The following is a 9,339-nucleotide window of genomic DNA, read 5'->3' as shown; positions in this document are numbered from 1 at the left end:
CCCCCAAATTTTTTGGGGTGCAAGCGCTTTTTTGTAGGTGAGCTGACTGTGGCTGGCATTCTTAGCCGTAAAAGAGCGTCCGGCCACTGTTTAGTGCATTGCCCACCCCACCGCAGGATATACGTAAAAGCACACCGTCCCCCACACACACTAAATAAAGTTTTGCACACACACTCACTCCCCTTTAGCATTAGAAGATGTCCCGCCGGATGTTCTCGGCCGAGGAGGCTTACGCCCAGCTGCTCTCCGACTCCAAGAGCCCCAGTGAGGACAAGGATGACCCCACTTTCCTGTTGTCATCCTTGTTCTCCTCATCATCTAGTGATGATGATGAGCCCCCAAGGTGGCGGAGAACACTTGTAAAAATGAAATAAAAGGGGCTACAAGAACATGTTAGTATAAAAAAAGGAGATTTTTAATTTTCTCTTCCACACTTAAAGGGGTAACTAACTTTTTGAATGTCATTTTGAATACTTTGAGGGGTGCAGTTTATAATGGGGTCATTTATGGGGGATTTCTAACATAAAGACCCTCAAATTCACTTCAAAACTGAACTGGTACCTGAAAAAATCTTATTTTAAAATTTTCATGAAAAATTGGAAAATTGCTGCTCAACTTTGAAGCCCTCTAACTTTTTCAAAAAGTAAAAACATGTCAACTTTATGATGCCAACATAAAGTAGACATATTGAATATGCAAATCAATCTAGAATTTATTTCCCATGTCCATTTTTCTTACAAGCAGAGAATTTCAAAGTTAGAAAAATGTTACATTATTGGCGAAAATTTACCACTAACATAAAGTAGAATATGTCACTGAAAAAACAATCTCGGAATCATTATGAAAGGTAAAAGCATCCCAGAGTTATTAATGCATAAAGTGACACAGGTCAGATTTCCAAAAAATGGCCTGGTCCTTAAGGTGAAAATGAGCCCGGTCCTTAAGGGGTTAATTACAGTATAGCCATACCTGAGTGTAAATTTGTAAATGTGTATATTGTGTGTTTTTATGTAGGTATGTTTGTGTATATAAATATACAGTATGTGAAAAAAAAAATATATATATATACAGTACAGACCAAAAGTTTGGACACACATTCTCATTCAAAGAGTTTTTTCTTTATTTTTATGACTATGAAAATTTTAGATTCACACTGAAGGCATCAAAACTATGAATTAACACATGTGGAATTATATACATAACAAAAAAGTGTGAAACAACTGAAAATGTGTCATATTCTAGGTTCTTCAAAGTAGCTACCTTTTGCTTTGATTACTGCTTTGCATACTCTTGGCATTCTCTTGATGTGCTTCAAGAGGTAGTCACCTGAAATGGTTTTCGCTTCACAGGTGTGCCCTGTCAGGTTTAATAAGTGGGATTTCTTGCCTTATAAATGGGGTTGGGACCATCAGTTGCCTTGTGGAGAAGTCAGGTGGATACACAGCTGATAGTCCTACTGATTAGACTGTTAGAATTTGTATTATGGCAAGAAAAAAGCAGCAGAAGTAAAGGAAAACGAGTGGCCATCATTACTTTAAGAAATGAAGGTCAGTCAGTCCGAAAAATTGGGAAAACTTTGAAAGTGTCCCCAAGTGCAGTCACAAAAACCATCAAGCGCTACAAAGAAACTGGCTCACTTGCGGACCGCCCCAGGAAAGGAAGACCAAGAGTCACCTCTGCTGCGGAGGATAAGTTCACCTGAGTCACCAGCCTCAGAAATCGCAGGTTAACAGCAGCTCAGATTAGAGACCAGGTCAATGCCACACAGAGTTCTAGCAGCAGACACATCTCTAGAACAACTGTTAAGAGGAGACTGTGTGAATCAGGCCTTCATGGTAGAATATCTGCTAGGAAACCACTGCTAAGGACAGGCAACAAGCAGAAGAAACTTGTTTGGGCTAAAGAACACAAGGAATGGACATTAGACGAGTGGAAACCTGTGCTTTGGTCTGATGAGTCCAAATTTGAGATCTTTGGTTCCAACCACCGTGTCTTTGTGCAACACAGAAAAGGTGAACGGATGGACTCTACATGCCTGGTTCCCACCGTGAAGTATAGAGGAGGAGGTGTGATGGTGTGGGGGTGCTTTGCTGGTGACACTGTTGGGGATTTATTCAAAATTGAAGGCATACTGAACCAGCATGGCTACCATAGCATCTTGCAGCGGCATGCTATTCCATCCGGTTTGCGTTTAGTTGGACCATCATTTATTTTTCAACAGGACAATGACCCCAAACACACCTCCAGGCTGTGTAAGGGCTATTTGACCATGAAGGAGAGTGATGGGGTGCTGCGCCAGATGACCTGGCCTCCACAGTCACCGGACCTGAACCCAATGGAGATGGTTTGGGGTGAGCTGGACCGCAGAGTAAAGGCAAAAGGGCCAACAAGGACTAAGCATCTCTGTGAACTCCTTCAAGACTGTTGGAAGACCATTTCAGATGACTACCTCTTGAAGCTCATCAAGAGAATGCCAAGAGTGTGCAAAATCAAGAGAATGCCAAGAGTGTGCAAAGCAGTAATCAAAGCAAAAGGTGGCTACTTTGAAGAACCTAGAATAGTACATATTTTCAGTTGTTTCACACTTTTTTGTTATGTATATAATTCCACATGTGTTAATTCATAGTTTTGATGCCTTCAGTTTGAATTTACAATTTTCATAGTCATGAAAATAAAGAAAACTCTTTGAATGAGAAGCTGTGTCCAAACTTTTGGTCTGTACTGTATATATATATATATATATATATATATATACAGTGGATATAAATAGTCTACACACCCCTGTTAAAATGTCAAGTTTCTGTGCTGTAAAAAAAAATTAGACAAAGATAAATCATTTCAGAACTTTTTCCACCTTTAATGTGACCTATAAACTGTACAACTCAATTGAAAAACAAATTGAAATCTTTTAGGTAGAGGGAAGAAAAAAACAAAAATAAAATAATATGCACACACTTAAACTAATACTTTGTTGAAGCACCTTTTGATTTTATTACAGCACTCAGTCTTTTTGGGTATGAGTCTATCAGCATGGCACATTTTGACTTGGCAAGATTTGCCCACTCTTCTTTGCAAAAACACTCCAAATCTGTCAGATTGCGAGGGCATCACCTGTGCACAGCCCTCTTCAGATCACCCCACAGATTTTCAATCGGATTCAGGTCTGGGCTCTGGCTGGGCCATTTTAAAACTTTAATCCTTCTTCTGGTGAAGCCATTCCTTTGTTGATTTGGATGTATGCTTTGGGTCGTTGTCATGCTGAAAGATGAAGTTCCTCTTCATGTTCAGCTTTCTAGCATAAGCCTGAAGATTTTGTGCCAATATTGACTGGTATTTGGAACTGTTCATAATTCCCTCTAGCTTAACTAAGGCCCCAGTTCCAGCTGAAGAAAAACAGCCCCAAAGCATGATGCTGCCACCACCATGCTTCACTGTGGGTATGGTGTTCTTTTGGTGATGTGCAGTGTTGTTTTTGCACCAAATATATCTTTTGGAATTATGGCCAAAAAGTTCAACCTTGGTTTCATCAGACCATAACACCTTTTCCCACATGCTTTTGGGAGACTTCAGTGTTTTTGCAAAATGTAGTCTGGCTTGGATGTTTTTCTTCATAAGAAAAGGCTTTCATCTTGCCACTCTACCCTATAGCCCAGACATATGAAGAATATGGGAGATTGTTGTCAAGTGTACCACACAGCCAGTACTTGCCAGATATTCCTGCAGCTCCTTTAACCCTTTCATGACCAAGGGTCATTGATGCCCCAGTGTCCAGCTCAAAATTTACAAATCTGACATGCGTCACTTTATGTGGTAATAGCTTTGGAACACTTTTACTTATCCATGCCATTCTGAGATTGTTTTCTCGTGACACATTGTACTTCATGATAGTCATATATTTGAGTCAATATATTTTACCTTTATTTATGAAAAAATCCAAAATTTACCAAAAATTTGGAAAAATTCTCAATTTTCCAAATTTCTATTTCTCTGCTTCTAAAACAGAAAGTCATACCTAATAAAATATTTATTACTTAACATTCCCCATATGTCTACTTTATGTTGGCATCATTTTTGAAATGTAATTTTATTATTTTAGGATGTTAGAAGGCTTAGAAGTTTAGAAGCAAATCTTACAATTTTTAAGAAAATTTCCAAAACCCACTTTTTAAGGACCAGTTCAGGTCTGAAGTCACTTTGTGGGGCTTACATAGTGGAAACCCCCCATAAATGACCCCATTGTAGAAACTACACCCCTCAAGTTACGCAAAACTGATTTTACAAACTTTGTTAACCCTTTAGGCGTTCCACAAGAATTAAAGGAAAATGGAGATTAAATTTCTAAATTGCACTTTTTGGCAGATTTTCCATTTTATAATTTTTTTTTCTTTAACACATTGAGAGTTAACAGCCAAACAAAACTCAATATTTATTACTCTGATTCCGCGGTTTACATAAACACCCCACATGTGGTCGTAAACTGCTGTACGGGCACACGGCAGGGCGCAGAAGGAAAGGAATGCCATACAGTTTTTGGAAGGCAGATTGTGCTGGATTGGTTTTCTGAACGCCATATGTTTTTTATTTTTCTGCCGATCGTCTGTGGAGGTTTATATTGGTACAATTTTTGGGTACATAGGAATTTTTGATCATTCATTATTACACTTTATGGGGCAAGGTGACCCAAAAATTGGCTGTTTTGGAACAGTTTTCATTTATTTATTTTTACAGCGTTCATCTGAGGAGTTAGGTCATGTGATAGTTTTATAGAGAAGATCGTTACGGACGTGGCAATACCTAATATGTAGACTTTTTCTTATTTATTTAAGTTTTACACAATAATAGCATTTCTGAAACCAAAAAACTGATGTTTTAGTGTCTCTATAGTCTGAGAGCCATAGCTTTTTTATTTTTTGGGCGATTGTCTTAAATAGGGTATCATTTTTTGTGAGACGAGGTGACGGTTTGATTGGTACTATTTTGGGGGTCAAACGCCTTTTTGATCGCTTGCTGTTGCACTTTTTGTGATGTAAGGTGACAAAAATGGCTTTTTTTTTACACAGTTTTTATTTTTATTTTTTTATGGTGTTTATCGGACGGGGTCCATCATGTGATATCTTTATAGAGAGGGTCGTTACGGACGTGGTGATACCTAATATGTGTAGTTTTTTCATTTTTAATTTTTTATAGGAAAAGGTAATTTTTTTTAAATTTACATTTTTATTTATTTATTTTTACTTTTATTTATTTTTTCACATTCTTTTTTTATCAAGTCCCTCTTGGATCATGAAGATCCAGTGGGGCTGATGGCTGTACTATACTTTGCAATGCTCTTGCATTGCAAAGTGTAATACATTCAGATGCCCTGTAGGTGGCAACAGCAGACGCTTTTGAAAAGCGTCCGGTTGCCAGGGCAACCATCGGGGCTGCTGCCCCCTCCCTCTATTAACCCCATGGATGCCGCTGCCGCAGCATCTATGGGGTCACAGAATTTACAGCAGAGTGTCAGCATAGAGCTGACACTCTGATGATGGCGGCGGTTCAGGAATGGAGCCGCTGCCATCAAACAGCAGGGGTGCAGACGGGGGTCAGCGCTGGAAGGGGGGGGGAGGGAGGTATGACATGGCAGCAGGGGGCGGACTCAAGGAGGGGGCAGCGCCGCAGCACTAGGAACAGACGGAGGGGGCACAGATGGGCAAGCACAGATCGGGGCGGGGGGGTAAGTGTCTGCACGCACAGATCGGGGGCGGGGGGCTGCACAGATGGGGGGGCTGCGAGGACACTGCTTTCAGGCTCTGATCTGCAGAGCGCAGATCAGAGCCTGAAACCGGCATTTTAACACTGCCGCGATCCGATTGGTTAGTCTGCACAGACTAACCAATCGGATCGATCGCCGGCAAGGGACCACTCTGATTAGTCCCTTGCCGGCATTACTGCACTGTATGCTGTCCCTGACAGCATACAGGGCAGGGGCAGAAGCTTTAATCCAAGCGCTTTGCAGCGCTTGGATTAAAGAGCTGCCAGAACGTATATATACGTGGTAGCTGCACGGGGTATCTGCAGCTATCACGTATATATACAGATTGCGGTTGGGAAGGGGTTAATGTTGCTGTAGACCTCTTGGTAGCCTCCCAGACCAGTTTTCTTCTCGTCTTTTCATCAATTTTGGAGAGACATCCAGTTCTTGGTAATGTTGTGCCATATCTTCTCCACTTGATGATGACTGTCTTTACTGTGTTCCATGGTATATCTAATGCCTTGGAAATTCTTTTGTACCCAACTCCTGACTGATACCTTTTAACAATGAGATCCCTCTGATGCTTTGGAAGCTCTCTGTGGACCACGACTTTTGCTGTGGGATGCGACAAAGAAAATTTAAGGAAAGACCAACTAGAGCAGCTGAACTTTATTTGGGGTTAAGCAGAGGCACTTTAAATGATGGCAGGTGTATGCTGACTCCTATTTAACATGATTTTGAATGTGATTGCTTAATCCTGAACACAGCTACATCGCCAGTTATAAGAGGGTGTGTACACTTATGCAACCACATTATTTTATTTTTATATTTTTTCTTCCCTCTACCTAAAAGATTTCAGTTTGTTTTCCAATTGAGTTGTACAGTTTATAGGTCACATTAAAGGTGGAAAAAGTTCTAAAATGATTTATCTTTGTCTCATTTTTTTACAGCACAGAAACCTGACATTTTAACAGGCGTGTGTAGACTTTTTATATCCACTGTATGTGTGTATATACATATATATATATTGTCAGTATATAGGTGAAAAAAATGTGTGTGTGTGTGCATATGTTTGTGTTTATATATATATATATATATATATATAAACTTCTGCCTCTTTGTTCACTTATTTAACAAGGAGGCAGAAGTGCTCAGTCAAGTCTTGTCCCTCCTCGCTAGCTGAGGACTGGGTAAGGCCTTATGCACAGGACCAATCTGCTTAGCCGTCCGCATCACATGCATCTTGGCCATGAGCATGCCATCTTTTTTTTTCCAATCTAGAGAAAAGAACATGCTCTATTTTTATATGAGGCCACGGAATGGAGGTACAGATGCGGAGAATACAGTGTGCTGTCCGCATCTTTTGTGGCTTCTTTGAAATAAAAGTGTCCGCATCCGAACCGCAAAAAATGTGAAATGCATGCAGACCATAAATACGGTCATGTGCATGAGGTCTTATAGAAAGTCTGTAATCCAGTCTTTCATTAGTGAGGAGGGACAGTACAAGGCTGAGCATTACTGCCTGCTTGTTTAAGGAGCATGCTCTTGAAATCTTTCCTGCCATCACATGAATATGTGTGTAGTTTTCCGGTCAGATGAGGTTTAAGAAAAGACAGTTGCGAGAATCCCTACTTTGTCCTGGTGGTTAATGACTTGAGCTTTATCTCAATAAAAACATAGGCGTTCAGATGTATCTCACTTCCTCCAAGGAAGTTTGATGCCCTGGCGTCTTGTTGGTAGCATGGCCGAGCAGTCTCTTCGGAGGCGTGGGTTCGAATCCCACTGCTGCCAGTTTTTGAAGTTTGGAAGATCTTGAAATGTTAATGACAGATAATCTCACGTCATTTCAGATCAACGTTCTTGTGATCTGAACGCATAGGTAGCCCTGATGACTCTCTCCTGAAGAGGTATAAAATTGCAGGAAGGCGTGTTCTGTGTCAAGGATGATGCCCAATCTGTGGCCCTCCAGCTTTTGCAAAATGACATCTTCCATCGTGCCTGGACAGCCTTCAGCTGTCTGAAAATGCTGGGAGTTGTAGATTTTTAACAGCTGGAGGGCTGCAGATTGGACATTCCTGTTCTAGGTGATACCTTCTGAAGCTTTGGTCACAGAATAAGCCCTCTTCCTCTTAATGCGGTAGCTGTGTTGGCATTTGACGCACGTCGGGGTGAATGGTTTCCAAGTCTGAAAAAGATGCGTAATAATGCTTTGATAAGCAGTAGCAAGGTGGCGCTGTTGAAATGACTGGACTTTGGTTCCTTTCAGACTGGAGGAAAGTAATTTTAGTTCTCTGCGGCCGAAGTTAAACATTCATTTCAACTGCGGAATAGATTGTGCTTCTTTTCAAATGGGGTCCTCGACATGGTTGAATTGTGGTAGCATGGCCGAGCGGTCTAAGGCGCTGGATTAAGGCTCCAGTCTCTTTGGGGGCGTGGGTTCGAATCCCACTGCTGCCATCCTTGTGTTCTTTTGAAAATCTTCTCTGAGGTAGTTCGCGGGTTTTGCTTATCCACCGCTCAAAAAAAACTAAATTAAGGGAATGCTTAAATCACACATTGGATCTCCATGAATAAAAGCTTCAAGTTGAAAGTCTTTACTGGTATAAATTGTGTAATTGGTTGAGAACAAAGTCACGTACTGATGGTCGGTGGAAAGCAAACTCATCAACCCATGGAAGGCTCGATTCCAAATCACCCCAAAAATCAAAGTAAAAAAATTCAAATCACAGGCGGTTCCAAATTGCGTGAATTTCATCACAGCAACTCATAATGTGAATCAGTAGTGTGAATCACCCAGGACCCGCTGCACCAACGTAAGGTCTGACAGTGGCTCTGAGGATTTCATCCCGGTACCTAACAGCAGTCAGGGAGAGAGTAATTGTCTGTGGCCACCACCAGCAAAAAACCATTCCCTTTTCGGAACTTGTCTTGCTGTTGCCTCTCCAGTGCGCACCTGTTGTCACTTTCATTTGCACTAAAGCAGGTGAAATGGATCCCTAATGGCCTATGCTTCCTAACTGGACAGATTGATATTCCTGAAGTTTAAGTGACTTGGGGGTTATACCGTGATGCTTAAGTGTTCCCTTAACTTTTTTTGTAGCAGTGTAATTTTTTTTTAACAAATCTCTTTTTATTTAAGGAATTCATTAAATCATACAGAATGTAAATGACATTACGATGAGGACATAATAACATCAAGTATAAATTCCATTGCATAAGAGAGATCATATACGAAGAGATGAGGGGAAGTGGGGAGGGAGGTGGAAAGGGTAGAAGGAATGGGAAGAAGGAAAAGGTAAAAAGGGGGAGGGGTACAATGTAGATATCACATACAACACTCAAATCAAATGTAGAAGAGTTGCAAGTACATAGATAAACAGAGGTAAGAACTCAGCATATAGCAAAATAGCAATATTACATTGCAAAAATAATAAGGTTACATAATACTCTGGGACACTCCATATTGGTGACTGAATGATAACCTAAAGAAGTAACACACTTACTCCTGGAATAAATTGTCAGAGACAGTGTACTAGTTACTAACCCAATGACTCAATCCCAGGCAACCACTCCAAAGATAGGAAATAGGAGTAATAGATACTCTA

At 40.7% G+C, this 9,339-nt stretch overlaps 1 non-coding gene across 1 annotated transcript; it reads left to right on the top strand.

Annotated features, from left to right (window-relative positions):
- The first annotated feature begins 8,109 nt into the window (after window positions 1–8,109).
- On the top strand, window positions 8,110–8,191 carry TRNAL-AAG. The gene has a single exon. It is a non-coding gene; the product is annotated as a tRNA-Leu (tRNA).
- Window positions 8,192–9,339: the final 1,148 nt, after the last annotated feature.

The sequence above is a fragment of the Bufo gargarizans genome, chromosome 2, assembly GCF_014858855.1.
Source record: "Bufo gargarizans isolate SCDJY-AF-19 chromosome 2, ASM1485885v1, whole genome shotgun sequence".
NCBI classification, from domain to species: Eukaryota; Metazoa; Chordata; class Amphibia; order Anura; family Bufonidae; genus Bufo; species Bufo gargarizans.
Note: the sequence above shows the minus strand (reverse complement) of the source record. Positions and strands in the feature narration are given on the sequence as shown.